Below are 13,244 nucleotides of genomic sequence, written 5' to 3' on the forward strand. Positions count from 1 at the left end.
GCACTTCTTATATTTACATTTGAACTACTATTTTCTGTCTTTCATGCTCTCTCCCAGTGTGGCTTAGTCAACTGGAGAGACATTCCAGTTGCTTTAATTCGTTTGTTGAACTGAATCTCCGGCAGTGGCAAGCAAAAATACTCTATTAATATGCGTTACTTGCAGCCATAAATTGCGAATCGGCAGGTACAGTACTGTACTCGCCGCTTTCTTTAACCATAAATTATCGGAAAGCAATGTCCGACTAATAATGGATAACTCCAGCCACTCACGATTCAAGGGTGTGGCATACTCGTAAGATACAGACTGCAAATTCCAATCCGATACGTTAATAACATTGGTCTGTGTATGAGGTATAAGTTTATGAACAAATTTGGCAAACGATATCGAAATGCACTCCAAAACTGGGAGAAGGAGGCGTGAACTTACCATAAAAAGCTGTTAGGCATCGTTTCGTCGAATGATTTTATGGCTACATTTAAGCCTGCAAGAAAGATAAGATTAACGAGAAATGTATTAGATACAACAGTTCAAGCACATCAAATGTGGTGTCTAAAGAAAAGGGGAATACATATAAACCAAATGCAAAGTGGGGATCGCAGATCGAATATTTTTCTGGGATTGCATATGGCCTGTTTTTTGGATGTTAATGTTCAGTTTGGACCTCTATTTATGGTGGAGTTTAGGGAACCTAAAACTCTAGTTGTGGTGTGCACACTCATCCACCGCTAACCTATTGCCAGTGTCACTCAAATGTTGTTTTAAATGCTGGCAACATTTACCCATTAAATAAAGATATTTCTTGATTTTCTACATATTTTAGCAAAATATACGGCAAACTGCATAATTTGTAGAGCCAAAAATGCGTAACGCGACCGTCTCTTTGCTCCCCTCGAACACCACAGCACCAGCACCCTACACACCCTCTGCCAAGTGCGCTTCTATGCAGGGGATATTTTAATTTTTTGTTTAGAGCGCCAAGAACAAGAAATTCCTAAAGATCAGCCAGGCCGGGCCAGGCTGTTTCTGGTTGCCATTTGCTATTTTTGCCATCTTTCTGTTGATTTGACAGCTTTGCTTTGCAAACGACAAACAAATTATAGAAAATTATGCTGGCAGCAGACTACGAGTAGAGTCTCGTCGACTACAGTGTCTATAGAAAGATCACGAGACGAACGGCGGAATCTATAGAGAGAGGAGAATCAATAATGATTCGACGGAGTGGTATCGCAAACAATTAAAATTGATTGGGATCAGAACTTGAAAGAACTATCCATCAAGTGGTCAAAGGGGCTAAGGGGCTAAGGGGCTAAGGCAAAACAAAGCCCAAATTCTAGACAAATCTCCCAAATAAGAATTTGTTGTTCTTTTTCGCAGTCTCGGTATGTGTACCTCTTTTATTGGGGGACCGCATCCCATCCCAGCCACTTTTCAATTAAGATGAACAAAAAACTTGGTCGTCGCTCTCGTTATATTTGCGGTGTGTGCTAAAATAAACATTTTTATTGCCTGCATGGCGCCAAAGGCAGAGATGTATCTGGAAGCCATCCCAAATTCGAGAGATTCGTGCATTTGTGCAATTTATTTCAATTGCCAGTCGCTAATAAATATGCAATTAAAACTCAAAGAACACAGAGAATTTCTAACGCACGCAAAGTGATCAAGGATCTCCGTCGCCCCTGCACCTCTCCAAAGCAGATCCATTCAAAGATCCATCTGTTGGATCTGTTGGCCACACATTTGAAGATCAAACGCTGACTCTGGCTCTGGTTCTGGGATCAGATCATTTGGCTAATTGATCATAAAAACCCAACGAGCCGCACCACAAATCCCATTGCAGAGGAGAACACCAGCGATGTCTTATTTCAGAGCATGCGGAAGAGTACTCCTACTTATTTATTTATTTGATGTAAGAAATTGTTTTTTATCTTCCTAAACTATTTATGTAGAATAGCTGATCCTATGTAGGTTGATTAATTGGTTTGGTAATTTGTTTCTTTCGGATATTCTAATAACTGAGAATGTTTCCAATGGTTCCTGCTGTGTGGTTGAGTGAGGAGATCACAGAGATTGGCAGACACTTTAACTAACCTCCATGCAAGAGTTGCTGCACTTACTTTCCCTCTCTCTCTCTCTACTGATAAATCCCATTATTAATTGACCCAATCCCATCGGTGAAGAAACTTTCTATAACCCAAGCAACAACCCAGTTAAAATTCTTTACAATGCCACACGTCTCGGGAGAGGGAGAAGGAGAACCAAGCCATGGGGCAGGTGTCTGGCTTTGGGACTTTCTTTGTTGATCAAAAATCCATAAAGTGTAGACATTTTCACCATAAGAATGGTCGTAGAATACCTCTACAGTCTGTCTATATGAAAACTTAATCAAAGAACTGAAGGCAGAATGACGATCCCAAAGAGGCACACAAATTAGAAAACGCTTTAAAATACAAAATGCAAACAATTACAAAACTTCGTGACAAAATTACAAATTGTTGTGTTTAAAGAAGCAGCAAAAAAGAGACGGAGATAGAGACATTGCGAGAGCTAAAAACTAATAAAAATAACAGAAAAATAGAAGAAGAAGAAAATGCCAAAGCCAAAAGCTAAAGCCATTAAGTGAAAACAAATTTATGACAATTCAAGCTCATCGACAGAAGAAGAAACCGAAAGACCTCTTGAAGAACACCAAATGTCAAGTGCAAGTCCCTTGGCATTACCCCGGAGCTTTCCCTGCCTTCCGTTCCATTTACAATTTACAGTTTTACAATTGCAGCTTTAGAGTTGGGGCTTAGAGATAACAAGTTGAAGCTCCCTCCTCTAATGGTTTCATTATCGTGCGACTGACTGCAAATGCGGAATCGTTGTAAGAAGTGCACTGGTGGTACATAGACCTTAAGACTATTTATGACAGAGAGACAGAGGGAGAGAGAGAGAGAGAAAGATATGACATAAAATCAAAGTATAACCAGGAGGCAGCGTAGAAGGTGATGTTCAGATACTTTGTATGGAATTTATTACTGAACAATTAAACGATTACGATCGCGCAAGACAGAAGAGTCCGAAAAGAGTCCCTAAACTGATCGTTTTTGGAGTGCCGCTCAGCAAATACTTTCTGAATCCACAACATTTTTTGTTTTTTCAGCTATCTCTAGCTTTTTTCGCATTAAAGAAACCCTGTTCAGGGCCATGGACAAAGGCCATTGATTGTTGATTTATTAAAGAAAAATGCACTCAAGTATGTGGCACTACTTTTGTTCCACTAATCGGCTCGCAGCAAATATGACTGATTGCGTTAACTATGTCAAGTTCCAGTCGGTTTAAAGACGGAGACTCTCCAGCGATAAGGTCCGGTGTCTCCCCCTAAGGCAGCTCTGTATGGCCCATCTATAAATAGATAATGATTGTTGATTTTATGACTGGTCGCAGGCGGAAATTGTCCATTTAGTAAGTGGAGGAACATGGCTCATTTGACAGTGTTGATCAATGCAAAACAGATGCTAAACATGACCAGGGGAGTGGCCTTTAAAGAGTGGTCTCCTTTTACAAAGTCTTACAAACCTTCCAGCCTGCCACCAGCCCACCAGTCTCTTCTCCTCTGATGATCAATGGATGGAGCGTTAACTGATTGTGATCTGCTGCTACATAGTGTCTGCTTGGAGTCGAAGTCGGAGTCGGAGTCCCGAGCAGATTGCAGACAGACCAGACACACTGAACAGTCACTGAACTTGCAACAACAGCAGGAGATGATCGCGGGAGAAGCTGCAACGGGGGGAAGAGCGTCAAAAGGCCAACAAACGCACGCATACCAATCCCTCGCCTTTACCCTCTCCCTCTCCCTCTCGCTTCACGGCACATATGGTCAACATTGTCTGGGGGCCAACTAATAACAAAACACACACAACCGGCTTCAGGCCGGGCCAACACAGAGAAAGAGAGCTGAAGAGAGGTGCGCGGTGTAGGGTGTATGAGGAGCGATGGAAAGAAAAGTTTGTTTACTTGGGAGGCAACAATTTTCGTGTCTGCCACACAAAACTCGTCGTTTGTTGTACCCTTTGCTGGAGAAAGGGCATTTTAACTATGGAAAGAAAGAAAGTATTTACGACCTGACAGACAAGTCACTCAAGTTCCCTAATATTTAGCACTGATAACTGCATCTACATGGTAAAGATCTATAAAGATTGTGGATCGGGATCCTTAATTAAAGTGGGATCGCTTTTCTTAGAGGGTATCATTCGCTTCGATCCTCCATTCTTGGCGCTTGGTTGTGGCTTGCGCATAAGTCACTCTCCCGTTCTGTTGCTGCTTGAGGCGGAGGAGGTTGTGGAGGTTGCCCTGTCTTCAGCTCCAGCTCTGGCTGTGGCTCTTTCAGCTGCAAATTGCGCAAATTCCTAAGCCGCCAAGTCAGCAACCGAAGCGCAGCCGCCACACATCTGTCGTCACATTGCCGCAATTGTCGCTTCACAACACTGTCAAAAAAGAGAGGGACAAAGAGAAAGAGAGAGCGAGAGAGAGAGGTGAAGGCCGTACTGAAGCTGGCTTTGGATGGAGGAGGGAGTCGCACAAATAATTGCATGGCCCGCATCCCAAAGAGAGCCTCGAGGAGCCTACACTCTTGGGGCCATAACGAATTCGCAATAATGTGCATTTTATTAGATACTCTCCTCCACAACCACTGCAACTCAGCTCTCTGCCTTCCCCCCGAAACTCCACTTAACTCTGAGTGCATTTTCCGCTTGAACACGATTTCATTTAAATTTTTCCTCCAGTGTTGCCCTTTCGGGGGCTACAAGGAAGGAAATGGCTTGCCTCTGGCTCATGGCTCATGGCTCATGGCTCATGGCTCAAGGTGTTGGATGTTGGCTGAAATGGCGAATGGCTAGTGCCAGTGCGTGCAAAGGCGTTCCTTTTATTATGGCTTATAATGGAGAAATTATGGCCTCTTTTTTTAAGGGAAACTTATAGTTCAATAAAGATTAAGTGGCTTTCGATCATCTCCTCTCAAAACTAGATCTCACATTTATGGATCTTCCAATTAGAAAGAAGTGCCGAAACTATCTTCAACGGTGCAGCTCTCGGGGGAGCTCTCTCAACGGATGGGTTTGTTGCCTGGAACATCCTCTACATCCACATCCACATCCACATCCACAAACGACCAACAGACCGTTAGACAGACAATTTCCACTGCCATTTATTTTATTTATTAGCGTTGCTGTTGCGGCAAAAGCGAGAGTAAAGCCCGCCACAGCTTGCCATAGAAATAAAAGTGAAATTTTTCCCAGCCTGAGAGAGAGAGAGAGAGCGAAATTGTTGCACATACAAAATAAGCTTCAGGTTAAAGTAGAAGTTCCTTTATATGTATGTACAAAGTACATATATATATACCGTATAATTGGGTAATAATTGTATAATTATTCAAGCATTTTACTCGTACGAAATGTCATTGGGGTAGTCGGTAATCGGAGGAGACCCACAGATCTGTTCAGAGAGGGTAACCTGAACCTGAACCCATTTATCAAAAACTCTAAAAACACAGAAAAAAAAGACTACGACAGGCCTGAAAATTATGCGTTAATTAACATGGCAGCTGGGAGACGGAGTGACCAGCTAAAGGCACCAAAAAACTGACTTTGAAGGTCTCGTCGCTCTCGGGGCCTGGTCGATTGGGTTTCTGTGGGAGATCTGGTTTTCAGTTTACCCCGCCCGTAAGCCGACATTGACATGTGTGACCCCCCGACCCCAGACAGCATGTGACCTTCAGAGTAGCCCAAGACCCAGCAGCAATAATAAGACCTTATTTCAATGGTTTAATTGGGAGAATGATCGATCACACTCACAGTTAAGTCCATTCCTTACAATTCGAGTACTTTTCCACTCCACAAACTTTTACGCAATTCCCGTAGGAAACGTCCATTGACATCCTATTTCCATAGAAATTCCGTCAGAATTCCGGGAATCTCTTAAGATAGCGCAAAAATTCAGCCATTGCCAAGGCGATAGTAAAATTCAATATGATTAGCTTATCGGAAAGCGGGTCCAAACAAAGTTACGGTAAAGTCAGAATGCTTAGCTATGGAAATATGTAGATAAAGATATAAGGAAATGGCAACCAATAATAGTAGATGGGAGCTGCGAATATGGTAGACAAAAGCCAACAAATTCGATGTTAAATTCTTACATGAAGTGACTTTCTCGAACTTGTGACAGAAACAAAATATTACACACACAATAAGAATACCAATTAAATTAAGATTTGCCATAATTCTGGCAAAAAGTTCATTCATTTTCAATTAATTTACCAGCAGCGTTGCCAAACTTCCACTACTACGTTGCCAATTTTCAATGCAATGCACCTCGAAGTGATTCACAAACATCTGTTCCTCGTTCTCCACCGTGCGCTCGCACTTTAAACAATATTATTGACTTTGTTAACAAAAAGGTAAATAGAAAACTTAATTGCTACAGACTACAGCTAAACAGTGAAGTGCACAGAATAACATCTGAGTGAGAAGGCGGCGCTTCATGCGGTAGGGGACCTACGCCGCCTCTAGGCAAATAGATAACTTGACGTTACGTTCGTTCCACTGATAATTGCTGATAAACGTTGACGCTGCACTCTATATAGCAGACAGACAGATATATAGTATGGGTGTCTGCTTTGTTGTGTTGACTTTAATCAAATGCACCTTCCCCGCTCTATTCATAAATTCACTTTGAAGCGCAGTTCAGGGTGCAATCAAAGCTGTATATTTGCATAAATGGGACAAGCTCTATATGTACAACTGTGTGTACATATATACGTATAGAACAGATAAGAGCTGGCTGAGGGTTGAGGTGTGAGGTGTGAATAATTGCAATATATGTATATGTATATTTAAATAAGATTGTTCGGACAAAGGTAGAGGCAAAGTACACTGTGAGAGATAACCCGTGGGTCGGGCCTCTGACTTGAGGGTCTTACCTGGTTCAAAAAATAAGTAAGAAAGAACTCTGTGTATTTCAGAAATTGCTTTAGGTTTCGTATTACGTGTGGCGGCAACATATTGAATTGAACATTGAACACATCCAGCCGTCAAACTTTTATCCACTCAACCTCATTCTATGCCTGGCGAAAATATATTAAAAATTCACGGGTTTTTTTCTCTAGCTCTAGTCACATTTACACGCGCACCAACCACACCCCTGCAGGTCCGGACACGTTAAGGCCTCGTGAAGAACTGAGGAACTGAAGCCGGAAAGCATTCAAGCCATTTGATAAGGCTGCTTGCTCCTTCTGTGGAGTAGGAACATCAAAAGCCATTTGCAAGCACACTCGCAGGCCCTTTTATATCCAACTAAAAACATAGAAATATATATCTATATGTAAGTATACGAGTATGTACAATGTATCTGTATCTGTATCTGTATTCAATTTGATATATAGGTCACAAGCTGTCGACTCTCTGTTGCAATGGCAACGGCAAAGTCGGGAAAAGGCAAGCGGCACATACATAACTTCGTTGCACTCGTTTTTGTCTACCGTCGGCAAACGATTCCCTTCCCAACCACCCGAATCACACCCACAACAGCTGTTGAGGTTCACAGCGCCACCCTTAACAGCCATGTGGCTGTGTAGCTAACAGCTATGTTAAAGCTTCAACTGCTGGAATGTTGGGATAGGTTGAATGAAACTTTCATTGAAAAGAATTTTGAAGTTTTCTTAGGAGACTTCTTCAGAAATAAAACTAATCGTTTTAAGCGAACAAATCTTTATGTATGTCTTAACTCGTTTATACGGTTTACAGTGTTAAGCGTTAACATTTCACAAATATGTATTTATGTATCTGTTTATGTACATATGTATGTATGTATGTATGTGTGCATAGAACGCCGAAACTTTCAACTTTTGTGCTGCTGCTGGCAATTAATTCTCTCTGCCGTTGCTGCTGTCCTAGCTTGGAGCTAGGTCAACAGTTTGTACCCTCATATACAATACATACAGACAAACACATGCACATACATACATCCTGTATATCCCTATGTATGTGGTGGAGCACTTATTAGGAATGTATACTTTGAGGTTGGTGGCTCCAAAGCTCTGACAAATGTCTGACAATGCCTTTTGGGGACCAGCACGAAATGGCTGTAGCTGGAATTTCTGCTGATAAGCGAAAATGATGATGTAATTGAAAATTTCAATTAAATGAATTGCCAATCCTTTTGGGGTTCGGAGAAACAATGCAATTTGGAGAGTAAATATTTGATGCTCCTGCAAAACCCATAAGGAAGGTCCAAAATACCAAAAATGAAATGAATACTTGAGTTTCATTCTCTCTACACAGATGGCAAGAATGTAAATATTTATTATTATTTATTTAATCAAATGCTCTACTATGCTGCAGCCAATCTTTGAAACGAATTAGAAACTCATTAGAAACTTCTGTCCCAGGGCTCAGTGGCCACTCCACTAAATCACAGGCTTTAAACTTAATCACCAAAATTCAAAGAAAGACCCACAGCTAGACCCAAAAAGAACCTCAACAATCAGGTTGCATTTTAATTATAGAGTAAATCAACGAATACGAACTAATAAATAGACAGACGATGTACGGGGCGCCGTCAATTTTCAAAAGATTCGAGAGATAGGGGGAGACCAAATCCGAAAGGAGAAATTCGGTACCAATAGATGGAACATCGCAGCTGGACATGGCCCAGGGTCTGGGCCAGAAATAGAGTGGGAGAGGGATACACGAAATCGCCCCCTGCGGTATTTCCGTTCTTCATGTTCATTCAGGAAAAATCCAACAGGCAGGCAGCCAGGTAGGCAGAGCGTGCAAGTGCGAAGCTGAAACATGGCCAGAAAGAGAGACAGAGACACACACACGCACACATCTTTGGAGAAACAAAAGAAATCCAAGCGAGTGCGACTAATCCACGGACACAGGCAGACTAGACACAGCAAGTGCAGTGCATTTTCCAGTCTGGCAGTCGCCACTGCCTGTGCCGGTGCGTGTGAAAAATGAAAATGGTTAAAATAGCAGGTAAGTTAATAAGCGGCGAGGCACTGCACTGCACTGCCGCAGCACAAAAGCATTTTCACTAAATACCCGGCATTGTTTCAGTGGATCCGCCGCTGCAGTCGCTCTTGCTCCTGACAAAGAAAACAGAAAAACGTTAAACCATGAAAAAGAGAAGCAGCAACCTGTCGAAAACACTGGGGTTCTTACACTGTGCTACAGACTGGACGACAATAATTGCACAAGTGTCACTTCACTTGTAGCGTGTATTGTAGCTGTGTATTTGTATTTGGTGGTGGAACGAACAAACAGGTAAGCAAGCGGCAGGCCCAAAACTGGGCCCATCATATGGGTGGGCCCACAGGTGGAGGCAGCAGCAACAGCAGCAGCAGATGGCCCAAAGAGAGCGGGAGAGACAAGTTTTTATGGCCGATTATGAAAGAGCCCGAGAGTTAAACCAGAAATTATTATGAAATAATACGAGTCCGCTGTACCTGTAATAAGACACAAGAAGGTGTTGCTCTACTCCATAACAGGAGCCGAGGCGTGTCTCTGGAGACAGAGCTGTAATGTCTGTCCATAAGCTTTTAATTCAACAAACTATAATTACTGGGAAATATATCTAGGAGCACCAACTAGCGAAAATGGAGAGGAGTGTCCTCAGAACTAAAATTGAACGTTTCTTCTTCAATAGCCACAAATTTGTAAGGGCAGCACTGTTTGACAGTTACCTCGTTCCAAGAGTGCCGCTGGCAATGCTGGGAAAAATGCAGTCAAAAATTCCGAAAATGTACCAAAAGTCAACTGAAAATAAAATGTTTCTCCCATATAATTCTGATTACCTCAACAGGGGGTCAGCAAAAAAAAAAATGAAAGAAAAACCAGACCAGACCAGACCAGACGCGACTCCACTCCAATTCCGAATGTGCTTCAAGCAGGCATTGCCAACACTTTCAACTCGAAAAAGTAAAGAAAAACAAACTAAAAATAAAGACCAAAAACAACTGCAAGACAAATGGCCATAAAAAATGAAAATTGCAACTTTGGAAATTATGCGGCAAACAAGTTTCAAGTTTTTGTTCAGCGGCTGCGCTGAGCTGCGCTGCGGCGCCAATTTTCCATCGGTTATACTATGTGGGGAAAAAGCTACCAGGGCACCCTTTTTTTTGTTTTGTTTTTTTCTCACTAGTTTTTCCCCAGCTGCAGCTACGAGTATTATTTGTATCATTAAGAGCTGCCGCACCACCGCGGCTGCTTCCGTCTTGGGAGCGAGCGAACGAAATGAAATTCACATAAATTCGACGCACGAGGCGCGCAAAAACAATAAGATGGGAAAAGCATAAACAAAACAGAAGCACAACAAGAAACAGCGCAACAGCAGCGGAAGACGTCTGTGAATAGAGGGGAGAGGAGAGGAGAGGAAGGAAAGGAATTGATTTTCGTGGAAAAATGCATTTTTCTTGGGGGAAAATGGAAAATGCTTTGGTTCGTTTTGGATAATTGTGTAATGTCCCCAAAGCGTTGCCTGCCAGTCCTCAGTCCCACACACAACTTTTCCCTCGTTCGCCAACTGTCGCTTCGGGGCGATTTATTGCCGTTTCTTGTGGGTGGCACTGCAACAGTGTGTACACACCCAAAAGCTATTTGAGGCTTGAGGTTTGAGGTTAGGTAAGACGATAAGGAGCGTGTGTGTAACCGTAACCGTAACCCTTTCGAGTGTGCCCTCTGCCTTTCTCCCATCTGCTCGAAGCACTCGCACGAGATACAATCCAATCCAATTCAATCCAACTATCGCCCTTGCCCGGCTGTTGCGAAAGTTCAGCCGCCACTCGAAAAGCAAATGAAGCATGAAGCCTGAAATATTAGCCAAGTGGTGGGAGGGGAGGGATTTCTCACAAAAAATGCGTTGCATCGCGTCGCCCTGTCGCACAACTAGGCAACCCTGACGACCGACACTGGACGGGGGGAGGGGCTGCATTCCGCAAATGCTAACAAATCAACTTTCCAATGATGGATATTTTTTTCTCTTTCTATTATAATTTAGCCATTTTTTCATCATCTCTTTCGGCATTACCTTATTAGACGCAAAAACCTGTTGCACTCGACGATGACGATGATGATGATATCAAATAAATGACCAGGCGCCTAAATGCTGCTAACGTCTGAATACTTACAGGTGGAGACGATGGGATGCAAAGTGGAAATGAGTAAACGGAAAAATACAACAAGTAGCAGCAGGCCTTACTCGAAATGGCCTGAGAAAATTCGATCGAAAAGAAGCAAACCAAGATGAATTCAATAAAAGCTCTTCATTTGAGAAAACAAAGGTCTCTATTTTTTACCACCACGCGAATCGAGTACGTTTTGGCGGAAACCACCCAGCATGCACCCAAAGTGGAGGAAGTTGACAACATTGGGCTCTATGCGGTGGCCATCATTTCTGTATTCATAGCAATAATCTTCGTGATATGTTATTTCCTAACAAAAGGATGATTGTAGCCCTAATCCAAACCCGAACCATGCAAGAGCTTCAGCAGTCGCACTTTCAAAGCGATGGCTAGCAAATAACTTCTCAAAAACGTGCTACCCTCTGCAAGGGTATGACAATCGCAGCTTTAAATTCCAATACTCACCGTAAAAATCAAAGCTGTCAATTTTTCCTTATCAATGCCTCCGTTGTTGCTGCACACAGTTGCTTTGTTTCAAAAAAACTACATTTAAATTATAAAACACGCATTAACAGAATCCCAATTGTTGTGGCTGTTTTTTTGTGGCTATTTTGGAATACAAAAAATTAGAAATTTCTATACACAAACACACGCACACACACTAAGACGACAGAGGAGCAACACGTACACACAGCATCCAACCCACTACACACACACACACACACACACACAGACGTCACGAAAACGTGTTTGTTTGTGTAAAACGCTTAGAACTGTTGTTGTTTCACCGTTTTATGCATGGCACGTTTTAGTTTTGGTAAACTGGTATTAGACACGAATCATATTTACACTACATTATTCACTTGAAAATGGATGGTATTGGTATTTCTTTCGGCTTGTTTTCAATTTCCATTCGCGAAAATGAACATAAAACAACATGCACACACCCATACACTCACACACACACACACCCATACAGCCATACAGCCGCGGCACAAAAGCACAGGTGCAACTTATTAACAAATTAAATTATCAATTATAATTTCACACGCAGACGCGCTCAAATTTGTTGTTAACTTTACCCCGCAGTGTGCCCACAAAAACACAAGCACGAGAAAATATAACACTATTTATTTTTTATTTGATATTTGTTGGTCCGCGACGCGCCGCACAACCGCGCAGTTCAAAAAATTTTGTATTTTTATTTTTTTTGTTTAATGTTCATTGAAAGTTGGCAACTTGGTCGGGGAAATTCTCTGCTGTCGGGGAAATTCCCTCCGGTTGGGGAAATTCTCTCATGTGTCTAAATGGTCGGTGAAATTCTCTCCTATGTCAACCGGTCGGGGAAATACTCTGCTGTGTCAGGGAAATTCCACACTCACTTTTGAGTTTCAAATGTGAGCACAAAAATATCCCACGGGTTGTACCCTGTTGAACATACCCTGCACGAACAATCGATGTTTTTTAGCATTCATCGATTTCACATGCGTATTTGAAATGAAAAATGATTGGGCGCGTTCACCTGGGCAACTTGATCACCGATCATTGATCCATTGGCACCGATCGGGGTTTTAGTCTTATATATCGGCAAGGAGAGGCACTAGGTGTGGTGTCGAGGACTGTAATAGCACCAGCAATCAAACAGCTAGAGACAGAATGCTGAATGTCCAGCATGGGAAAACGAGATGGAGCTCTGACTCTAGCTCTTCGGCACGAGGGGCATTTGTACTTCTTGCGAGCAACCGAGAGGACATCAAAGCTGATGGACATGCACGAGAAATGCCATTTCTGCAGGAAGCTCCTGCAACCAAGAAAATTACTTTTGTGTCCAGAGCCACGCTTTACTTCCATCTGCTTTCATTTCTGACAGATATCATGCTGACGCTGCGGCTGGGCGCCTGACTCAGCATCTTGGGCATCAGCATTGGCAACTGAATCTGGCTTGGTTGCAGCCACCGCCACAGGCGATGTAGCACGCACTGGGGCCGCTGCTGTGGCGGTGCCGGCCCTTGTTTGGTCTTCTTGAGCCGTCCTGTAGTGAGAGTTGTTGTGGTTGTTGTGGCGGTGCTTGTCGTTGCAG

At 42.7% G+C, this 13,244-nt stretch overlaps 1 protein-coding gene across 5 annotated transcripts in view; it reads right to left on the reverse strand.

Annotated features, from left to right (window-relative positions):
- Positions 1–12,379, reverse strand: part of LOC117585761 (uncharacterized protein CG43427) — a 56,126-nt gene extending 43,747 nt beyond the window's left edge. For 2 of the 5 annotated variants that reach the window (XM_034275418.1, XM_034275420.1), the window contains exons 1-3: positions 12,247–12,378; positions 11,630–11,770; positions 430–484 (exon numbers count right to left, since the gene is read on the reverse strand). The gene's annotated coding sequence lies outside the window, so the exon portion shown is untranslated. Of the gene's footprint in view, positions 1–429; positions 485–11,629; positions 11,771–12,246 lie in introns of all 5 variants that reach the window. The other 3 variants (XM_034275417.1, XM_034275419.1, XM_034275425.1) reach the window with 3 other exon arrangements.
- Positions 12,380–13,244: the final 865 nt, after the last annotated feature.

The sequence above is a fragment of the Drosophila guanche genome, unplaced genomic scaffold, assembly GCF_900245975.1.
Source record: "Drosophila guanche unplaced genomic scaffold, DGUA_6, whole genome shotgun sequence".
Lineage (NCBI taxonomy): Eukaryota > Metazoa > Arthropoda > Insecta > Diptera > Drosophilidae > Drosophila > Drosophila guanche.